Genomic DNA, 23,394 nt, shown 5'->3' with positions numbered 1-23,394 from the left:
AATAATTTTTTAACATAATTTTTTCATGTGCAGTATAAAAGTATAACTTGGTCACAAGATAATATCAACTAGTTTAGAGCTGAATGGGCATCAATTATTATCTCAAACCTTTTATTTTAATGGGTATGATAGTTTAATTGCTTTTGTTTTTACATAACTATATAAAATAGTTGACCAAATTGTAAAAATATTACATGAGTTAATATTTAATTTATTTGAAATATTATTTTGTTATGAAAATATTTATTTTAATTTTTTTGTCTTTTAATTATTTTGCATAAAGCATAGCTATTAAACAATTCAAATTTGACAATATTAAAGTACTATTCAAAAAAAAAATAAGGAGAAAAGCCGTTGCTTTTTTTAAAAAGCATCAGCTATTGCATTAATTTTTACGATGCTATTTTGAAAAGCATCCGCTAGTAATTGATACAATAGCCAACGCTTTTTTTAAAAAAAACATCGGCTTTTCTTAGATTTTTAATGACCTTTTTTAAAAAAAGCATCAGCTATTACTATACATTTAGCGATGCTTTTTCATAAAAGTGTCGGTTATTACTATATATATAGCGATACTTTTCTAGAAAATCATCGGTTTTTTAAATATTTAGCGGCTCTTTTATTAATAAAAAGCATCGGCTTTTCTTAAGTATTAGGCAACACTTTTCAAAGCATTGGCTTTTGTTTGATAATTTTAGCGACACGATATCAAACAACGCTTTGTAAAGCATCGGCTTTTATTTTGAGCGAGACATTAATCACGTCTCCTATCATTACGATTCTTATAATGGAGATAGCTTTTACCCAAAACAAAAAAAAAAAAAAAAAAAAAAAAAAAAAAAGAGGGTTATCTAATCCTTCTCAAAGCTTGGAAAGAAAGAGGCGTTCCACGGAAAATGCAAGCTTTGACACCATCACACTTACTTCATCTAGTTGACAATAGTCATATAGAGGATACTGGAAGTTTCCCACTCTCAGTCAGTAAATGTTTCTAGCGTTTTTTATTTTATTTATTTATTTATTTATTTATTTTTAATAGTTATGTCTTTAGACTTATTTGTTTTACTTATTATTGTATCTCATTAATCATTGATTATTATATTGATTTGTTGTTAAGTTCAGACTTCCAGCAGCGAAGTTGTAATGTGCCTAATTCAATGTTATGGACTCGTTATGCATCGTTTCAACCAAGAAGTTTTCAAGAATTGCTTCAACAAAATAATACAGGATTACTTCTCATTTTCATTCCAAAACTCGCAATCCCCAAATAATATTGCTTGTCAGGTAAATAAATATATATACACTTTGTGTTTTCACAAATTAAGTGACGCAAAATTGTTTTATAATGAAACTTGTTCTTTTACCTTCTACTAATATTTGTAGGCTAGAAATTTGAACATGTGTGACAAGTGATGTCCAGCTTTATGTTCCTTTGTTCTAGATATTACGCAGGTTTGTTTCTAAAGATGTGGTTCGTTCCTCTCTCAATTTATTATTTTTCTTTAACTTGTATTATAAATTTGTTCAAGCAAATATTAATTTCTTGGCCATATTTGAAGCAGAATTTTGATGAGTCTTTTTGTGTTTGGCAACTTTTGAAGCTACTGTAGTTTATGGATGCTGTTGCTTGGAAATTGGAATCAATCGTACGTCGCATGGTGTTTCTAGGCATGGACTGTATCATGTGTTTCTAGTTATTATCGACGATTGTTATATGTTTTATGCCAATATTTTCGACTCTTTTTATTTTTATTTTATTTATTTTATTTATTTATTTTTTTTTTGTCTGGCAATTGGCAGAAGACCAAAAGAATGAAAAATTTAATTGAAGAAAATTGGTGGGATGTGAAAGTTTTTTTTTTTTTTTCCCCTTTTTTTAGTCTAAATATTTAGTGCAATAGCCAGTACATCATTTTAGTTTTATAGCTGTTAGCGATTGATTTTTTTTTTATTTTTTTATTTTGCATACCCATTTCTTTTATTTTATTTTCTTTTACTTTTCCATTTGGTGGTGGATAGATTTGTGATTTTTTTTTTTCTGATTTTGGGGAATCTAAAAATACGTTTACCATTTTAATTTTTTTAAAATAAAATGTATAACCAATTTGAAGTACTGGTTGATTTTTCAGTAGGAAGATGAGGTTTGATGAAAAGTTGGTTTTTTTTTTTTTTTAAATGTATACTTTATTAATTCTTGTATATTTATTTTTCTATTAAAATATATTTTTTTCCAGATTTTCTTTGTAGTTATAAATTTGTTACAATTTTTTTATTTTTGAAACTCTATTTTTTAGAGTTAAGAAGATTAAATTAAAAAAAAAAAATCAAACGATGAATATTGACCATTCATATATTAATTGCCAAATGTCAATAGATTAAGAATAATTTTAAATAAAAAATAGAATAATAAATTAAAGATAAATCATAGTTATTGATATCTAATTTATCACATGTCATTGGATCCTCAAAAACTTAGATAAAATTAAATTAAGAGTTGATGATTCAAATTCCAAATCAACAGAGATGAATCTGATTTAAACTAAACATATTAATTAACAACCAAATCCAAAAGTACAAAACCGGCACAATATAGTGATCACTAATGATTTGTAATTTTTTGGACAAATTCTAGTGATTTGTAATTAAAATAAACAAATTTCAATTTAATCTCATTTCAAAAAAGAAAAAAAATGTATTAGAAAAAAACTAAGCTAGTTACAAAGAGACACTTTCCTAATAAGATTTTCCAATTTTCATAAACCACTTCCGTAGTCGAAATACTATTTTAAACTATTCACTTATGGAATGGCGGACCCAAGTAGGCCAGTGTTAGCATGCCCCCCGCCCTCTTGCGCACATTAATTTAGACTCCGTTTTTTTTTGTGATAATTTCCCATACCTTAAGTGCTTTTGATTTTATTCTTGTTTTATTATTATTATTTTGTCTTTTAGTAATTTGTTTTATTTTTTTATATTATTATTATTAATATTATTATTATTTTCTTTTTGGCATATTTCTCTTCACTGTCTCACTAATCTATATTTTATCTTTATAATCTCATTTATCTAAGATTTTGTTCTACTTTTAGATATTATATTTTTAATACATAGCAATTTCTTTGTTATATTATACTTATTTAATTTTTAGTTAATAGAATGATAATTTTATGATTAAAACTTAAAATATTCTTTTTGAACAATATAATATCCATTTATTTGCTTTTTGTTCCAGATAAAAATTTACGTAACCATTTGGTTTTAATGAAAAATCTATTCATTATTTTTGTTATTAGTTTTATATATTTAAAATATATATTAAATATTAAATGAAGTTGATTGGATGATAAATTATCCATATCTATATCTGAATGTGGGGGAATGGAAGGGCATCATTTGGACTCAAATATGGCCCACCGGGCAGCACGCGTTGCCTCTCAATTTTTTTCTTTAAAAATTTTTAGTAAATATAGATATTATCGCCTTCATTATAAATTTTTAACAAATTTATCGCCTTCATTATTTATATAGCAAATTTATAAAAAATTTCTTATGCCTTATTATTTACCATCATACTTATTAAATATAGTTTATGTACAATATAATATATTTTTTTGAAATACAATATAATAATTTATTAATTACAAATTTTAAAAATATTAATCATTTACAATTACAATGAATACAATTAATTGATAAAAAATAATTATATAATTAAACAAAAGGACTATAGTTATTTATAAATAATATTTATTGAATTACTATTTTAAGTTCTTTTAATTATAAAGATGCCAATTCTTCCTTTTTAATGACTAATTTTATTGTCGTTTTCTAGTTCTCAATTTATTTTGGCTAATTTCTAACAAAATCTAAAATAATTTTCCTTTATTCTCTTTTTTGTTTTAAATTATGACTTTTTTTATATAAATTTTAATGTTTTTATTGTAAATGTCAAAATATTAAAATCCTGTTGTTCTAACAAAATAGAATTAGAGGAAAATAATAATAAAAGAAGCATATTCAATCTATTAGAAAAAAATATATTTAGTTGGGCTAACTACAATATAGAAATAGAAAAAAAAATGGTTATTTATATATAAATGTCCAAAATTACCAAAAGAATAAAAATAAATAAACGGTGTTATTACACAATGTGACCTCTGAAAATAATTCCTGGCACCACTGCTTAGTCCCTGGAAAAATTTTCAAGTCAGAAACTGTTCATCGGCTATTAAAATTTATAATATCATTTCTAATGCACGATAGAGTGGAAAATATATATGAGTCTTTTAACTTGTCATTCCTATCCGTTACAAATATGAGATTTTTAGATTTTTGTCTTTTATACACTTGGGTTATTTCATTTTATTAAATGGGATGATTACTCAAAATTCATTTAAATTAAAAGAAAAAAAAAAAGGGAAAAACATTGGTACATGGAACAGACAGAAAAGACAACTAATTGCAAACAATATTAAGACATAATCAATAAGGTCTATTTAAAAAAAAAAACAGAAAGCAAATGAAGGTACACTTGAGAATATTAAGATTTAACTTATTACTACTGTGAAAAAGGCAAGTGGTCATCAGATTGAACATAAATATTTTGAAACAAAAGACATTCCATATAGATACTTAATTATTTATGACGGCGATAAGTAGGAATAATGACAGATGCTTGGCTCTTGGAGCTGTTATGCCAAACTCTTTAAGCATGTCCAACTCGGTTGGCAACATACCATTTGGAAGCTCCCAATCGAAACAATGCACAAGCTGTGCCAAAACCAACCGAACTACAGTTAACCCTAACTGTATTCCGGGGCAACCCCGTCGTCCGGAACCGAACGGAATGAACTGAAAGTCCCTTCCGCGGAGATCTACACTACTCCCTTCCAACCTTTCCGGGAAAAAAGTTTTCCGGATCAGTCCAGGCAAGAGGGTCTCTTCCAATTGCCCATGCATTGATAATTACATGTGATTCCTTGGGTATGTGGAGACCTTCAACCGTGCAATCTTCCATGGATGCATGAGGGAGCAACAATGGTGCCACTGGATGTAACCTCAAGGTCTCCTTCACTACCAGGTTCAAATACTCCAAGCTTTCCAAGTCTGATTCTTCCACCATTCTTTCCTTGACCACTATGTTTTCTATTTCTTTCTGAACTTTCTTCATTATTCAAGGGTGTTTGATGAGTTCAGACATTTCCCATTCGAATGCTGTTGCTGAAGTGTCCATTGAAGCTACAAGCATGTCCTACAAACAACATATTTGTGCAAATATGGAAGCTGATGAATTGAAATATATATATATATATATATAAAATCAACAGCTTTTTTACTTGTTTTTCAAACTCTAAATTAGAGACTTTCTAGAAGAAAAAGAAAAGGTGAAACTAATAAAATAAAAAATAACAATAAATTCTTGTATCTTAATGTGATTGTCTTAGCATATATATGTCCAACTAAGATATAGTTAATTGGGAGTGCTAGTACTTCTATCTGTTACAAATTAAAAGGACAATCATATAAAAAATTTTAATTGTTTTATCAGTTTTGATCATAATTCTAATCTTAATTATATTAGATAATTATTAATATGGTGAACGCTAAAGGTTGCACTTGCCTAACTATAATATTTTTTTCTGTGTCATAATTTATATTTTTAGAATCATATCTACTTAGATTTTAAGATAAATTAAGATTTCAAAAATAAAATAAAATAAAATAATCATGCTATAAGTATATAATTAAGAGAGTACCAAAATGATAGCTTTAATGTTAGGCCGTTCAATGCGATATTCAGATTACTATGAAGCTCAACATGACATCAACAACTAACAGCCTTCATTTTCTTAGTCAATCCCTAAAAATCAAACCAAGCAATCTGAGGAATATAATCTCCCAAGTTTGGCACGGCTGCCAAATGCATACCCTCTTGAATTACAGCCTTGAAACCTGTCTCATTGAACTCACTGTCCAAATACTTTTTTCCAAACACCATTCTACAACTCATATCTTCACTGACGAAATCTTGGCGCTGAGATCAACAGCAACCTGATCTCTGGCCGCCTCTCGAACAAACTCGATCAATAGGCCCAGCTCTTTCCTTCCTCATGTCTCTGAACGAGTTGATCTTGAGGCTGCTGAGAAGTTCCAAAGTGCACATCTTTCTAATGGTTCGCCAGTAGGAGCCATACTTGGCGAACGTCAAGTTCTTTTGGTCGTAAGAGATGTGCTTTGCCGCTTAATGGGTTTTGAGGAAGAGCTTGGCGGCTTGAGGAGAAGAAACAATGGTGGGGACAAGACCTAAGCATAAATGCATGACGGGGCCGTAGTGTTTGGCTAGTTAATGGAGGTCGCGGTGAGGAAATTCCCCTAAGAAATGGAGGCTTCCGAAAATGGGAACCCTCTTGGACCTGGAGGTAATTTTTTGTTCTTGTTGTTTTTCCATGGTTGGAGGAGAAAAATCTAGAACAAGTGAAAGTATGACCCAAATCCAAACCATATTGGTTTTTAATTTGATTTCACAAGATCAAGAAGTAAATTGGAACTAAAGTGGAGCTAAAAGTGAGTAAGATAGGCTAGATGGCAATGTGATATTTATCCACAAATTATTTGAGTTAGCAACAATTGATAAAACAAAAGTTTAGTTAAATTCAATGATAATATGTATATGATATGTACGCAGGCATAATTGCATATGATCTTGTTGTTTTATTTATTTATTTATTATTATTATTATTATTTTTGTGAATATATTGCACATATTGTTATATATATACACACAAATATCAATGTCCGACACCAAGAAGACAGCTAATTAATTAATTCTTTTTGTCGTGATCCGAATTTGAATCTCCTATCTGTAATATATATATATATATATATATATATTCCTCTATAATCAAGTAAGCATTTGCATTTAATTATTTTCAATTATTTATTTTAATCATTTATTTTAAATTATATTCCTTGGGTGGTTTTACCGCCTTCAATATATTCTACAATTTTATACTTATTTAATTAATTGTTCTTTGCTGGCTTTGCCGCCTCATCTATTTATTTTCATTTACTTCTGCTCATTTACTTACTTCTACTTTGCTTTTATCAATCTTCTTTTATCTTTCAATTATCTCTTAACACTCTGCCCTTGTTGGTCTCAGAGCCATAAGTGCTTCGATCTGTATTTTGCTACTTTCTTTTAGCACTCGTAGAGTGTTATATATATTAACCATTGATTTTTACCAACAATTAATATTATTAGATTTCAAACATTTGAAACTCACATCTCACTTCACCTTGACTCCCTAATACGATTTCCCATTGTCTTCCCCATTTCAATTTTGATGGAAATCTTGTTCATGTATCTTTTAATTTTTCACTAGACGGTACAACATTTTTGAAAAGTTTATGCCATTGCTTAAGCATAATTATAAGTTGTGGACTTTTTTTTTTTTCCTGTACCAGCATTGAATGATAAGGATGATCTTAGAGCTGATTTGGCATTGAAAAATTGTATGAAAATTTGTTATCGGAATTTCATTTTTTACAGGCATTAGATTTGAGAAGATTTTGTTCTATTAAGAAACTACCAAATAGTTTGGGTGAACTAAAACATCTAAGATATCTTAATCTTTCTAGTTTTAATGAAATCCAAGAGCTACCTAATTCTATCACCAAACTACAGAATTTAAAAACACTGAATCTTTCTTATTGTGAGAAGTTATCAAGTTTGCCAAGGAATATGCATTAAATGGTCTACCCTAAGGCATCTTGTGTTGGATGGTTGTGAGAGTTTGAGTCATATGCCATGTAGACTTGGCGAACTGACTGGCCCTCACACATTAAGTAGTTTTGTTTTGATTGATCATGACGTCAAACGGTTGAGGCCAAGGAATACTAGTATTGGTGAGGTTGGTGAACTATGCAACCTTAACAGTTTGAGTGGTGATTAACCATTTGGAATTTGAGACATGACATTGAGGAGTCAGAGACTGCAATTTTACAAGGGAGGCAACATCTACGAAAGTTGGATTTAGTTTATTTGGAGTTTGAGGAAGATGATCATTCTATGGAAGAGTATGAAAAGTCAGTAGAATACTGCAAGTTGGGTTAATCCCTTATTAATCTTGTTATATTAGAATTAGATGCATGTAGAAAATGTCGGTATCTCCCACCTTTGCATGTATTACCTTGTCTCTAGCAACTTAATCCTTGGTGATTTGAATTCCTTTGAGTATATTGATCAGAAAACTACTGCTAGTTATGACATGCCATTCTTCCCTTCGTTGAAAGAACTTTGGAATGAGAACTGTCCAAAACTAACTTCCATGCCACTGTTTCCATATCTTGAAATTGTTCGAATATAACCTGCTGTGCTGACATTGAGGCTAAGGCAAATGTGGATAAATCAGGCTCTACAGGTGTATTTCACAGTGGCTCATATGCCACGTGCTATAGAACAAACTAGAAGAATGAAAGCATAAGTGTGTGAAAGTGTGAGAGAGAGAAAATACAGATTTATGCTTTATAACAATTTTGTAATCATTACATTAATGATGTAAGCAAAAATATCTTTTACCTTACTGTTACATTGATGAAATTAAATATACAAGATGAGCACACATTTTCCTCTCTTCTAACTTTCCTCTCAGGCAATCATCATCTTCATTACAAAATATACCAGTAAATAGAATTCTTCAAGCTCCATTAACATGGTATCAGAGCTTGTTGAATCTGAGTTGGGAGTAAACACTGTGTTCTAAAAAAAAAATAAAAAAAAATCGAGTAAATATGAGCTCGATTGAAGAGTATAGGCTAGAACTTTAGATATGAAGCATCAATGGCTAGACCTGAAGTAAGAGCTCCAATATTCTCAAGTAAGAACTATGAATTCTGGAGAATCAAGATAGTAACTATTTTCAAATCCTTTCGGCTTTGGAAATGGAGAAAGGAATTCCAATTTCTGCTGGGAAGCTGAAATTGAAGAGCCTAAAAGAAGCTCGACAATGGAAGATGATGAACAGATGATGGAGTTTTACATGAAGGATGCAAAAAGTTTGGGAATTATTCAAGGTGCTGTTACTAATCAAATTTTCCCGAGGATAGCAAATGCAGAGACCTCAAAAGAAACTTGGGAGCTCTTGTACAAAGAATTCCATGGTGGAGATCAGGTAAAGTCTGTGAAATTGCAAAGTTTAAGGAGAGAGTTTGAATACACCAAGATGAAGGATGATGAAACACTATCTAATTACCTTACTAGACTAAATGACCTAATAAACCAGATGAAAGCATTTAGAGAGACATTGTCAAATGAGAGAATGGTTCAAAAGGTACTAATCAGCTTGACAAAAGCATATGAACCTATTTGTTTGGTGATAGAAAATACTAAGGACTTGACATCGGTGGAATTTCAAGAAGTAATTGCAATTTTGAAGAGTCAAGAGCAAAGACTTGATCTGCAAGTTACTGATTCCACAAAGAAAGCATTCTCTACATTGTCTGTGAATTCCAAATACAGAACAAGAGAGTAACATAAGCTAATGTAGCTAAATTTCAAAGGTTCTGGTCTTCAAAAGAGAAGAAATGGGAACCTAAATAGAAATTTCAGCAAAGGTTTCATGGAACTCAAATGACAAACACACATGCTGCAAACACTGTTCACGAGGGTAAATGGCAAGTTGGAGGCAGTCAAGACAATTCAAAACCACAATGTAAGACCTGTGGTAAATACCATTTTGGGGAATGTAGGTTTAAAGGAAAGCCAAAATGCTATAATTGTGACAAGTTTGGACATTGGGCAAGAGAATGTACAAATGGTAGGAATATGTAGAAAGCCAATTGTACAAATCAAATGGAATTGTCAGGGAATATGTTCTATGCAGCTAGTGAGACTGGTGGCTCAAGCAAAAGCAGTGAATGGTACATAGACAGTGGCTGCAGCAACCACATGACAGGAAATATCAATTTATTGATTGATGTTAAAAGAAATTTGTTTGGAAAGGTTCAAATGTCTAATGGAACACTAGAGAACATAGCTGGGAAAGGTGCACTCGTGATTGACACTGACAAAGGAAAAAGACATATCAAAGAGGTACTGCATCTACGTGGTTTGAAAGAAAACCTGTTGAGTGTTGGTCAAATGGATGAGCCTGGTTGTTATCTAATGTTTGGTGGAGGAACATGTCATGTGTATGATGGACCTACATTAGAAAATCTGGTTGTGAAAGTTAAAGCAAAGACAAATCAATGCTGTCCATTTACTATGTCATCAATTGAGCACATTGCATTAAGAGTTCAAGCTAAATTCAGTGTAGAAACTTGGCATAAAAGAATGGGACATCTACATTTGAATGCCTTGCTTGAACTAAAAAAAAAGATATGGTTTTGGGATTACCAAAGCTTGGAGAAATGATGAAGGTTTGTGAAGGTTATTGATTTGAAAAGCAGCATAGAGAAGTTTTCCAAAAGAATGGTGCATGAAGAGCAAATCAGCCATTGCAACTAGTTCATACTGATTTGTGTGGCCCAATGCAGATAGAGATACTTGCTAGAAACAGGTATTTTATGCTATTTGTAGATGATTGTACACGCATGGTTTGGGTGTACTTTCTAAGAAACAAATCTGAAGCTTTTATCTATTTTAAGAAATTCAAAGCAATGGTTGAGCTGCAAAGTAATTTTAAAATTAAATGTTTAAGGAGTGATAGAGGAGGAGAATTTCTATCTGTTGAGTTTATAAAATTCTGTGAATTTGAGGGAATTCAAAGGCAAATGACAGTGGCCTACACTCCTCAACAGAATGGGGTGGTTGAAAGGAAGAATCGAGTGGTTGTTGAAATGGCCAAGGCCATGCTACATGATAAACAAATACCCTATTATCTGTGGGGGGAAGTTGTTCATACAGCTGTGTATCTGTTAAATAGGTGCCCCACTAAAGTTTTGAATGGTGTGACTCCTTTTGAAGCTTATAGTGGAAGAAAACCTGGTATAGCACATTTGAAAATTTTTGGATCCATTTGTTATGTTCATGTACCGGTTGAGACAAGGCAAAAGTTGGATTCCAAAAGTGTAAAATGAATCTTTGTTGGCTATGGAACTTGTGAGACAGGATATAGGGTATTTGATCCTATAGCTAAGATATTGATTTTATCAAGGGATGTTGTATTTGATGAAGAAAATTCATGGGATTGGAAGAAAGATGAAAGAAATGATGGTGGTAGGTTAATCTTAATAACCAAGGATATTTGTAAAGCCTCAAAAGAAGTGAATTCAGCATTCAAAGATGCTTACAATACACCAAGAAAGTCAATACAAGGTGTACTTAATTCAAGAGAGGCTACAAGCAGCAACAGGAACATTTCGAATACACATAGAAATATTGGTATGGACTCTACACACACTGAAACTAGTGGAATGCATGCTGAATTTGATCATACACCAGTAAAATGGAGGATTTTGACTGATATTCTAGCAAAATGCAACAATTGTATCATTGAACCTGAAGACTACAGTGAGGCAGCACAATATCAGTCCTAGATCAATGCAATGACAAATGAGTTGAAAATGATTGAGAAAAATAAAACATGGGAATTGGTGAATAGACCAGCAGATAAGCCTGTAATTGGTGTCAAATGGGTATACAAGACTAAACTCAATCTAGATGGCTCAATTCAAAAGAACAAAGCAAGGTTAGTGGCTAAAGGGTATGCATAGAAACCAGGAGTGAATTTTAATGAGACCTTTGCCCCTATTGCAAGACTCGACACTATTAGGACCTTGATTGCTCTGGCAGCTCACAAAAGTTGGAAATTGTACCATCTTTACGTTAAATCAGCCTTTTTAAATGGTGTGCTGCAAGAGGATGTCTATGTAAAACAACAAAATGGTTTTGTCATGGCAGGGCATGAGGATAAAGTGTATAAACTGCATAAGTCATTATATGGATTGAGATAGGCTTTTCAAGCCTAGTATAGTGAGATTGATGCATATTTCAGTGAGGGTGGTTTTCAAAAGAGTCAAAATGAGGCCACTCTTTATACAAAAACCAGCAGAGAAAAAGGAATACTCATTGCATCCATATATGTCGATGACATAGTGTATACAGGGAATGATGATGAAATGCTGCACTGGTTTAAGGAAGATATGATGAAAAGGTATGAAATGATAGATCTGGGATTGCTACATCATTTCCTTGGTATGGGAGTAATACAGACAAGTTCCAGCATTTTTGTGCACCAGAAGAAATATGCTTCCACATTGCTAAGCAAGTTGGGCTTAACATATTGCAATCTAGTTCTCACACCATTAGTTGCAAATGAGAAACTCAGCAAAGAAGATGGAAGTGGAGCTGCAAATGAAAAGGTGTATTGAAAAGTTATGGGAAGTCTTCTATATCTTATAGCTACAAGACCTTATATCATGTTTGCTGCAAGTATACTAGCAAGATTCATGCATTGTCCCACAAAGAAGCATCTTGGTATAGTAAAGAGAATACTAAGGTATGTTAAAGGTACCTTAGACTATGGAATAGAATATGTCAAGGGAATACAAATTGTTTTAGAGGGATATTGTGACAATGATTGGAGTGGATCTGTGGATGATATGAAAAGCACATCCGGATATGCTTTTAGTTTTGGAAGTGGAGTGTTTTCATAGGCCTCAGTTAAACAAAACTGTGTAGCACTTTCTACAGCTGAGGCAGAATACATAGTGCCTCAGAAGTAACTGCATAGACAATTTGGCTTCGGTTTGTGTTGGAAGATTTTGGTGAAATACAGGTGGAAGCTACATCTCTACACTGTGATAATACCTCAGCCATTGCCATCACTAGGAATCCAGTTTTCCACCAGAAAACCAAGCACATTGATAGGAGGTACCACTTCATCAAAGAGGCTTTGCAAGATGGAATTGTAAACTTGACATATTGTGCTTCCAAAGAACAAATTGCAGATATATTTACCAAATCTTTACCGAGGGACAGGTTCAATTATTTGAGGGAAAAGCTTGGAGTTGTTTCGGCATAGAGGTTACAGGGGAGTGTTGGAATATAACCTGCTATGCTGACATGGAGGCTAAGGCAAATGTGGATAAATCAGGCTCTATAGGTGTATTTCACAGTTGCTCATATGCCACGTGTTATAGAACAAACTAGAAGAATGAAAGTATGAGTGCGTGAAAGTGTAAGAGAGAGAAAATACAAATTTATGCTTTATAACAAATTTGTAATCATTACATTAATGATGAGCAAAAATATTTTTTGTTTTACTGTTACGTTGATGAAATGAAATATACAAGTTGAGCACACGTTTTCCTCTCTTCTAACATTCCTCTCAAGCAATCATTATCTTCATTAAAAATATACCAGTAAATAGAATTCTTCAAGCTCCATTAACATAAATGTTGTCCCTGGATAATATATACGATGACAACAGCAAATAGGGAAGCTAGTTCTAGTTCTAGTATATCATTGTTGTTGTTGTCATCATCATTCCAATCTCTCTCCAAATTGGTGGACATGTCTGTTGGATACATTCACATTTTTCAATCTTTGCCATAAGAAGGTACGGCCTACCTCTTGTCACTCCAATCTCTTTTTATCTATGGGGACGTTTGACATGATTGCCAAAAGCTATCAGCAACCTCTCATCACTCCAATCTCTTGATATTTGGCACTGCACCAATTTGAATTCATTTCCAGAAGCTATCAGCAACCTCTCATCACTCCAATCTCTTGATATTTGGCACTGCACCAATTTGAATTCATTTCCAGAAGCTATCAGCAACCTCTCATCATTCAATTTTCTTACAATTGGGGATGTCCCAATTTGAAATCATTGCCAGAACGTATGGGTAACCTCTCATCACTCCAACTCTTAGCATTAGAGAGTGCCCCAGTTTGACTTCATTGCTAGAAGCTGTCAGCAACCTCTCATCACTCCAATCTCTTTATATCAACAATTGCACCAATTTGAAATCATTGCCTAAACCCATATTCCGCAGCCTCTCATTGCTCCAATCTCTTACCACAAGGGACTCCTCCAATATTACATCATTTCTAGAAGCTTTTGGGCAATCTCTCATCACTCCAATCTCTTGAAATTTGGAGTTGCCCCAATTTGAAATCATTGCCAAAAGCTATGGATAACCTCTCATCACTCCAATTTCTTCACATTTAGAACTACCCCAAGTTGACGTCATTGCCAGAAGGCTAGACGTTACGCTTTCTAATGAGATTGTGCATTAGAAAGTGTCCAATCTTACAACAAATGTATAGTAGTACATCCGGTGAGGACTGGCCTAAGATTACCCACATTCCAGATGTTCAGATCCGATAAAGCTCTGCTGTTTGCTATTGCTGTTTGTATTTTCTACTGGTTCATTCATATATCTTTCTATCTATCTATCTATCTATCACTTAATTTCTTCTTCCTACTGCTTTTAGTCTATAATATGATGATGGAATTTTTCACTTATATATTTCCTAAATGCTGAAGTATATATGGTTCCATATTTCATAGTCTTTGCTTTTTTAATCATTAGCTGTAACTAACCAAAAATATGTTTATCAGCTCTTTATAACAAAAGCCAACACACACCATTTATTGTCAACAACATAGGTCACTTTTACATTGCATTTTCTACTTTTTGATTATACACTACAAGAATCGCAATGATAGACAATGCAATTAATGCATCGCACAAGATAAAGACCGACGTTTTATGAAGCATCACCTAACATCCTGTCGCTAAAACCATAAGACAAAAGGCGATGCATTAATAGTGTCGCCTAATCTTAAAGAAAAGTTGCTAAAAGTTTAAAGAAAAACCGACGAAGTAAAAATAAGTAACCTATTTTTTGAGTTTTTAGGGACACTTTTGTTAAAAGCGTCGGCTTTTCTATTAATTTTTAGCGATGAATTTTTGAAATGCGTCTCCTATTTTTTGAGTTTTTAGCAACGCTTCTTGAAATGCGTCACCTATATTTGAATTTTTAGCGACTCTTTTTCAAATCCATCGCCTATTTTTTGAGTTTTTAGCAATGCTTTTTGAAATGTGTCGTCTATTTTTTGAGTTTTTAATGACTTTTATATTAATTTTTAGCGATGCTTTTTGTAATGCGTCACCTTTTTTAAAAAAATTTGCTTATTTTAATTTTGTGAAAATTGATTAAAATAGTAAAAATGCAAAATAATTAAGATACAAAGAAAATAAAAAATAGCTTCATCCAAAATAATTAGAATACAAAAATTTAAAATAAACATTTTCATAACAAAATAATTATCAAATAAATTAAATATTATCTCATGAAATATTTTTACAATTTGGTAAACTATTGTATATGCAAAAGCAAAAGTAATATTAATTAAACTTCTATGAATGCATAGTCATTGAGATAGAAGTTGATATCCTCTTGTTGACGATATTACACCCTCATACTGCATATGGAAAAATTAAAAAAATTACTAATACTTATGCAAAATAAATAAATATTAATTATTATTAATAAGTAATTTAGTAAATGAAAATTTAAAGAATATTATCATTGTTCTTAGGATTTGGCGAGGCACATTTATCCTAATTAGAAGTAGAAAAGTCATAATAAAACAGATCGAAAAATTAATTAAATGAATAATAATAAATGTCATAAATATTACTTAAAGCATAAGTAATAAATCTACATACCAATTTATTTAGAAGATATTTTTTATCATATCCCCTCACAATCATTACGAACATAGCCACTCTCACATTCATCCTCATTATTATTTTCATCGACACTTGGCAACTGTATGACAAATGGATTGTGAGCCATCGTAGTATTGCCAAGAACATCTTCTTCAACAAAAGTACAATGTTGTGGTGAAGTTAAAACAACAGATCATCTCGAATCAAGTTGATCTTCAACATAAAATACTTGTTGAATTTAGCAAAATAAGGTCAAGCAATATTACAAATAAAATATATACAAAAGCAAGATTAGGAAAATTCAACGAACTTAACCAGCAGTTAAAATGAAAAAAAAAAAAAAAAAAAAACAACCCACTACATGTCTCCGCCAACAACAAAGAAAAAAAAACTCACTTAAATGATGGAGATGACGAAAGAAGACACCCAGCTAACCACGAGGGCGACACAAAGAAATCCAGCTTCCTGACGACAACGCAGGCAAATGAAAAATGAAACCCAAAATATCCAAATATTCAAGCCTCTCTTAGATCACTTCCTAATCTAACATCTATTAGGTAGTGTATTTGATGTAGTTTTAGAAAAGAAAAGGGATTTAAAGGCGCGCGTAAAAATTTTAAAACGCGCCAAAAATTTTCAAAAAATGGCAAAAAGACAACCCTTTGAGATTCTTTTTTTCTTTGTAAAATTAAAGAACAAGCAACGCATTTACATCTTAAAGTGTCACCTGTTCCATCAATATCTTTTTTTTTTTAATTAGTTTTTTATTCTTCATATAAAAATAAATACTGAAAATATTTCTTATATATGTGAAACAAAATTACCAAAGTGATAGTTTAATTATTTTGTTTTACAAGTGCAGTTTATTTACTTTAAAATCTTGTATATTTCGATTTTTTTTTTCTAGAAAGGGAATAAGTGACACATTTACAACAGAAAGCATTACCTCTTCTAAGTTTTATTTTTTGTTCCTTAATTTGATGAAATAGGCTACGCATAAAAAGCAAAAAGATTCGTCAGATATTTTTTATTTTTTCCTTTCAATAGTAATTTGCTTTAAAGTACAGTTATTTGCTTTTAAAAGTGGCAAGTATTAAATTTTTTTTTTTAATTAAGAGAACAGGCGACTCATTTATAATTAAAAGCCTCGTCTTTTCTCTCAATTTTATTTTTTTCTTTGATTAATTTTTTATTTTTCATCTACAAATAAACGTTGAAAATATTTTTTAAAAATGCGAAGCAAAATATCAAAGAATGCTGTTTAATTGTCTATTTTTCAAGTACAGCTTGATTCTCTATAAAATTTGCATGTCTTTTAAATTTTTAGCTTTTTTTAGTTGAGAGAATGGGTATTGCATTTTCTTCAAAAAGGATCACCTGTTCTTGAATTGTGGGATCAAGCGACACATTATGGTTAAAAATCGTCGCTTGTTCCATTTTTTATATTTTCTTTATAATCTTTAAATAGTTTTTTACTTGTTCATCTACAAATATATCCACGTAGCAATCCAATGAACATCAATTCCATTGATCTAAAAACATAAAACAGTTTTGTCAATACTCTTCTCAATTATTCACATATATATGTATTCACAAAACACAAAATTTCTCAAGATCTAATTTGAGGATATACCAAATGTATAATTCTAATTCAACAAGGACTTATTGACCAATTTCTCTACATAAGTATGTTAAACAAGCTAAATTTTCATGTGTTTGTGTTTCAATGATAGTTTATTTGCTTTTTTAAAATTTGCAAGCCTATTAAATAAATTTGTTTTTTTATTTAATTTGAAGAAAAAAACGACGCATTTGCATCCAAAAAAGTCGCCAAATCCTTTTTTTCTTTTTCTTTAGTTAGTTACTATTTTTTTTCTTTTTTGTGTTTTCAAGTACAATTTTTTTGCTTACAAAATTTGGAAGTCTCATAAATATTTTTTTTAAAAAAATTACAGGAATAGGCAACGCATTTACAACATAAAGCGTTGCCGGTTCCTGCAATATCAATTTTTTTTGTTCTTTAATTATTTTTTTATTGTTCATCTACAAATAAACACTGAAAATATTTCTTAAAAATGTGAAGTAAAATTACTAAGCTGGTTGTTTAATTTTTCTGTTTTTCAAGCACAACTTAATTGTTTTAAAATTTGCAAGTCTTCTTTTCTTTTTTTTCTTTTTTCAAAATTGAGGGTACAGGCGACTAATTTCTAGTGAAAAGCATTGCCTGTTCTTAAATTTTGGGGCACAGGCAACACATTTTGATCAAAAAGTGTCGTCTATTCCGTGTTTTATATTTTTTTTTTCAATTAGTTTTTTCAACTTTCATCTACAAATATATTTATGTAGCAATCCAATGAACATAAATTCCATTGATCTACAAACAGAAAACAGTTTTATCAATGCTTTTCTCAATTATTCACATATATGTGTATAGACAAGACACAAAATATCTCAAAACCTAATTTGAGATGCAGTACCGAATGTAGAATTCTAATTCAACAAGGATTTATTGATAAATTTATCTACATAAGTATATTAAATGAGTTTAGCTTTTATGTGTTTGTGTTCAATGATAGCTTACTTATTTTTTAAATCTGAAAGTCACTTAAATTGCTTTTTTTATAAAAAAAAAAAAAAAAATTGAAGGAAAAGGCGACACTTTGACACCGAAAAACGTTGCCTATTCCATGTTTTATGGTTTTTTTAATCTTTAGTTAGTTTTTTTTTTATTGCATCTACAAATTAAAAAAAGCATATTTGCAAAATTTAAAAAAAAAAATACTAAAAACAAGTTTCAAATTAAAAATAAAAAATAAAAACAAAAGACAACTCTTTTTTTTTATAAAAGCATCGCTATATGTACAAATAAGGAACCCTTTTTTTTTTTTATAAAAGTGTCACTAAATGCTAAAATAGGCAATGCTTTTAAACAGGGTCACTAAATGTAGGATAAAAGGCAATGCTTTTTTTGAAAAAAGCATCGCCTAAAACTATATTACTAATTTTTTGTTGTATTATTACATCTAAGGCATTTGGTCTGGTAGTGTGGTGATTCTTTGAAAGTGTAAGAGGTTCTGGATTCAATTCTTGGCATGACCTTGTCAAAAAATTGAAAAAAAAAGAAAGATAAAAATTGGTTGGGTGAAAGGCTGCTAAATGTAGGATAAGGCGACGCGTTTGTTCAAAAAGGCATCGCCTAAAACTATATTAACTTATTGTTTGTTGTATTGTTACATCCAAGTTATTTGATCTGGTAGTTTAGTGATTCCTTGAGAGTGTTAGAGGTTTCGGATTCAATTCATGGCATGGCCCTATTTGATACGTTCGTTGAAAAAGGCGTCGCCTAAAACTATTTTACTTATTTTTTGCTATTGTATTACATCCAAGTCATTTGTTCTGATGATGTGGTGATTCCTTGAAAGTATAGGATGTTCTGGGTTTAATTCTTGGCATGGTCCTGTTTGATTTTATTTTTTTTCAATTGGTTGGTATTGATGGGTTTACATACGTGTAAATAAAAAAAAATTGAAAAATAAGAAAAAAAGAAAGAAGGTGAAAATCTTAAAATATAAAAAGGGACAGGGCATTCAAAGAATTGAACCCTACTTACTTTTAAAAGACGCATCATACCACCAGAACAAATGCATGATTAGTTTTAAATTGAGTAAAATGAAATAAAAAGTTCTAGGTGACATGTTTTCAAACACAGCATCGCCTATTCCCATTTTTGACAACCCTTTTTTCAAAAAGCGCCACCTATTTTTATATTAATTATCCTCTAAAATTTGTAAGCTTCTTAAACTGTATTTTTGTATGTAAAAAAAAGGAACAATCCACGCAATTCCTTTCAAAGGCGTCGCCTGTTCTATGTTTTTTTTAATTTTTTTCTTTAATTATTATTTTTTTTTTTTTTGGTTCATCTACAAATAAGCATTGAAAATATTTCTTCAATATTTGAAGTAAAATTACTGAGGTGGTTGTTTAATTTTTTTCTATTCAAGTACAGTTTAAGCATCCACCGAGATTTGCAAGTCTCTAAAATTATATTTTCATATTTAAAAAAAAAAAAAAAAGAATAGGCGATGCAATTCCTTCTAAACTCATCGCCTGTTCCGTGTTTTTCTTTTATTTTTTCTTTAATTAGTTTTTTTTTTCATCTACAAATAAGCATTGAAATAGTTCTTAAATATGTGAAGCAAAATTACTGAGGTGGTTGTTTAATTTTTTTTTTTCACTTGTAATTTAAGCATCCACTAAAATTTGTAAGTCTCTTAAATTATATTTTTGTATTTTAAAAAAATGGTACAAGCGATGCAATTCTTTCTAGAAGCGTCACATGTTCCATGTTTTTTTTATTTTTTATTTTAATTAATATTTTTTGTTCATCTACAAATAAGCACTAAAAATATTTCTTAAATATGTGAACCAAAATTACTAAGGTGGTTGTTTTATTTTTTTTGTTTTTCAGTTATGGGTTAAGCATCCACTAAAATTTTCAAGTCTCTAAAATTGTATTTTGTATTAAAAAAAAAAAAAAAGAGGGAATAGGCAACACAATTCCTTCTAAAAGCATCGCCTGTTCTATTTTTTTAATTTTTTTTGTTCATCTACAAATAAGCATTGAAAATATTTTTTAAATATGTGAAGCAAAATTACTGAGGTGGTTGTTTAATTTTTTTTTTCAGGTACAGTTTAAGCATCCACTAACATTTGCAAGTCCCTTAAATTGTATTTTTGTATCTAAAAAAAAAGCGACGCAATTTTTTCTAAACTTGTCGCCTATTCCATGTTTTTCTTTTAATTTTTTCTTTAATTATTTTTTTTTATTCATATACAAATAAGCACTGAAAATATTTCTTAAATATGTGAGGCAAAATTACTAAAGTGGTTGTTTAATTTTTTTGTTTTTCCAGTGCAATTTAAGCATATACTAAAATTTATAAGTATCTTAAATTGTATTTTTGTATTTGAAAAAAAGGAACAGGCGACCTAATTCTTTCCAGTTACCTATTCCATTTTTATTTTTATTTTTACTTTAATTAGTTTTTTTTTTTCATCCACAAATAAGTACTGAAAATATTTCTTAAATATGTAAAGCAAAATTACTGAGGTGGTTGTTTAATTTTTTATTTTTATTTTTCAAGTACAGTTTAAGCATCCACTAAAATTAACAAGTCTCTAAAATTGTACTTTGATTTTAAAGGGAATAGGCGACGCAATTCCTTCTAAAAGCGTCGCCTGTTCCATGTTTTTTTTTCTTTAATTAGTTTTTTTATTATTATTATTCATCTACAAATAAGTACTGAAAATATCTCCTAAACATGTGAAGCAAAATTACTGAGTTGGTTGTTTAATTTTTTTTATTTTTCAAGTACAGTTTAAGCATCCACTAAAATTTGCAAGTCTCTAAAATTGTATTTTTTGATTTTAAAGGGAATAGGCGACACAATTCCTTCTAAAAGCGTCTCCTGTTCTATGTTTTTTTTTCTTTAATTAGTTTTTTTTTTTTGTTCATCTACAAATAAGTACTGAAAATATTTCTTAAATATGTGAAGCAAAATTACTAAGGTGATTGTTTAATTTTTTTTATTTTTTAAGTACACTTTAAGCATCCACTAAAATTTGCATGTTTCTTAAATTATATTTTTGTATTTAAAAAAATGGGAACAGGCGACGCAATTCCATCCAAACGCATCGCCTGTTCCATGTTATTCTTAACATTTTAAGTAATATTTTAAGTGTTTATTTGTAGACGAACAATAAAAAAACTAACTAAAGAACAAAAAAAAAAAAAGATATGAAACGGGTGCTGCTTTAGAAGATAACACGTCGCCTGTTTTCTTTTTTAAAATAATTAAAAAAAAGCAATTTTAAGAGACTTGCAAAATTTAAAAGCAAATAAAATGGACTAGAAAAACAAAAAAATTAAACAACCAAGATAGTATTTTTGCTTCACATTTTTAAGAAATATTTGCATTGTTTATTTATAGATGAACAATAAAAAACTAACTAAATAACCAAAAAACAATAATTTAAGATTGAAGCTATAGGCGACGTGTTTTGCTGGAAGTGGGTCGCTTGTTCCCTTAATTTAAAAAAAAAAAAAAATTTAAGAGACTTCCAAATTTTAAAAGCAAATAAGTTATACTTTGGAAAAAAAAAAAATTCCGGGCAATGTTTACCATGTTTTTTTTTTTTTGCAATTTCCACTTAATTTATTTTTGCAATAATAATTAATTAAATTAAGGAGTTTCAATTTTAATTTTTTATCATATCAAATATTAAGCGACGTTTTTTCTATTATAAGTGTCGTCTATTTTCATGTAGAAATTTATTAGTTTTTTTAAATTTTTTTTAGTATGCATATAATTTAATTTTGTGATTATGTAAACGTAGATAAGTAGTTGGTTAATCATTTTATATGAGTATGTCATTTAATGGCCTTTTGACTTTGACATTTTATATGAGTATGGCATTTAACGGTCTTTTGACTTCGACAGTTTCAGACGTTTTTGTTTCGTAGCGTCGTTAAATTATATCGTTAGATCTCAATTTTCGCAAAGTAATAATACATTTATAACATAAATTTGTAACAGTTTGTTTTTGCACTGCAGGGTAGAGTGGAATAATGTTAATTTTCGTGCCTCACTTCCAGTCAATCACTGTAATGATAATCACTTACCATAATATATGTTGCATTCTACATACCGATTTTGTGATTGTATCTTATAATGAGCTATGGTTTTATTAACATAATTGCTTGATTATTTTATTTGTTACAGGAATATTTCATTTACATCTTTTTGGGTAAAAATTATTTTTTTTGATGATTTAAAAATATAGATATACACACACATATATATATATATATATATGTGATAATTTTAATATGAGCATTTTTAACTAAGTGATAACTAGTCCAATATATTTAACGAAACTTATTAAAATGTATTATAATTTATCAAATATATTTAAATAAATATATTATAATTTTCATTTACCTAAATATATTTGTTAAATAAATAGACTTGTTTAAAAAAGCATATATAATTAAAATTATCATATAGTATTTTTCTTACATAAAAAGGGGGAAATTATCACATTTCAAATTATCATATAGTATTTTTCTTAAGTAAAATGGGAGAAATTATCACATAGTTTAAAAAATTTTAATTAACAAAATAGAGAAAAAAAATTGAATTCTTCAAATTAATTATTGTTAAAAAAAATAAAAAAGCTTTTAAAGGTGATTTAATTTTCTAAAGGTATAAGAGTAATTTATATTGCCACGAGAATGTGTAAACGATTTATTTGAAAGATATTTTTTTATTTATCCCAAATTTAAGGAGATATAAATGAAACATTCTTTAAAATATATAAAAAAGAAAAAAAAAATGAACATCCATTTCAAGAGGGAATGAATTTCTTTCTTTGATCTTTCATTACCCTAGTATTTCTGTACTTTCCTCAATTCTTTATCACAAGCCAAAGAATAAATAAGATACAAATTTCGCTCCACAAGGCAATATTCTACTGCATTTGCTAATAAGCTATCTCAGAAAAAAAATAAATAAATAAATAAATGAAGCAAGGACTTAGTATATAACATTGCTTTTGGCAAAAGCAAAGAACCTTGTAAACTAATTATGTTATTGAAGGATTTTAAGTAACTAATACTTTCCAAATTGAGGTTCAAAAAGTTCATGATCT

General features: G+C 29.9%; 1 long non-coding RNA gene and 1 pseudogene across 1 annotated transcript in view; both read right to left on the bottom strand.

Moving 5' to 3' along the window:
* LOC132803842 (uncharacterized) overlaps positions 1-23,394 on the bottom strand; it is a 49,257-nt gene that overhangs the window by 22,076 nt on the left and 3,787 nt on the right. The gene's annotated exons all lie outside the window — the stretch shown is intronic.
* LOC107435952 (cytochrome P450 71AU50-like) lies at positions 4,637-6,502 on the bottom strand (annotated as a pseudogene).

This window comes from Ziziphus jujuba, chromosome 5, assembly GCF_031755915.1.
Source record: "Ziziphus jujuba cultivar Dongzao chromosome 5, ASM3175591v1".
NCBI classification, from domain to species: domain Eukaryota; kingdom Viridiplantae; phylum Streptophyta; class Magnoliopsida; order Rosales; family Rhamnaceae; genus Ziziphus; species Ziziphus jujuba.
The sequence above is the reverse complement of the archived record's forward strand: the minus strand, read 5'-3'. Positions and strand labels throughout refer to the sequence as shown.